Below are 1,004 nucleotides of genomic sequence, written 5' to 3'. Positions count from 1 at the left end.
AAGATATTAAAGAGAACTGGGCCCAATTTAGGAGTGAGCCAGTGGGAGTTATTAGGCCTTCTGCTAAGGAAGCAAACTTATTCCAGTAACTAGTGCAGCTGGAAATATTGAAGGTGCTGATGCTTTTTTCCCTGGAATATAGAGAGGAAAATGGGAGATATGTTTTAACAACCATGTACCTTTGGCTGTTTTGAAGAAGATTAAGCCACATTGAAAGGTTCATAAAAGTAGCAGGCTGAAATAAAATATTCTGAAGTTATAAAATAAATTTTGAAAAATAAATAGTTAAAAAACCCAGTCCTGATAACAGCACTCTAAGTGCAGAAAATTATTTTTGTTTCAGATTTCAGTGGAAGAGAGAGCTGTAAGTAACACAGAGAGTATTATTTCAATCATTTTCAACTCACTAAGTATGGTTAATCAATTTTTTCCTAGGTAGCAGCACTAAAGTTAGACATACAAGTAAAATACAAGAAAGACTTAACAGAAAGGTAGCTGGTTTGTTTCTATTATAACATTTTAAACCAAGAAAATTCTTTTAATGAGGTTAATTACAGGTAAGTGCTGCAAATGCATCCTCTTTTTCCACTCTATATGTGAAATCTTTAGTTTGAGGTCCTAACTTCTACAAAGGATGGTTACTGGAGAGCTTTTTTCACTTCAGCTGTTAACTGCTTCATATGAAAGATGACTGATCAGCTGTACAGCAAAGCATCATTCTAATCCTATCTGAATAATTAAAATAACTCTCTACATGTGTGTTCAGATAGCTGAGCTAAAAGGTACTGGATGGTTGAAATCTGTGACTGTTAGTTACATCCTAATGCTGGTCATGGTACATGCTCATCAGTAGTGAGGTGTAAAACCCAAGCAGTGGGAATGATACAGCCTGCCTTCCTGTCTGCAGGGATCACAATGTCTGTTTTGGCATTTTCATCAGTTTTTCGTCATCTGTGCTGATCCTGGTTTTTCATTTCTGAAAAGGTGATTAGGACATGGTATGA

The sequence above is a fragment of the Acanthisitta chloris genome, unplaced genomic scaffold (assembly GCF_000695815.1).
Source record: "Acanthisitta chloris isolate BGI_N310 unplaced genomic scaffold, ASM69581v1 scaffold21548, whole genome shotgun sequence".
NCBI lineage: Eukaryota > Metazoa > Chordata > Aves > Passeriformes > Acanthisittidae > Acanthisitta > Acanthisitta chloris.
Note: the sequence above shows the minus strand (reverse complement) of the source record.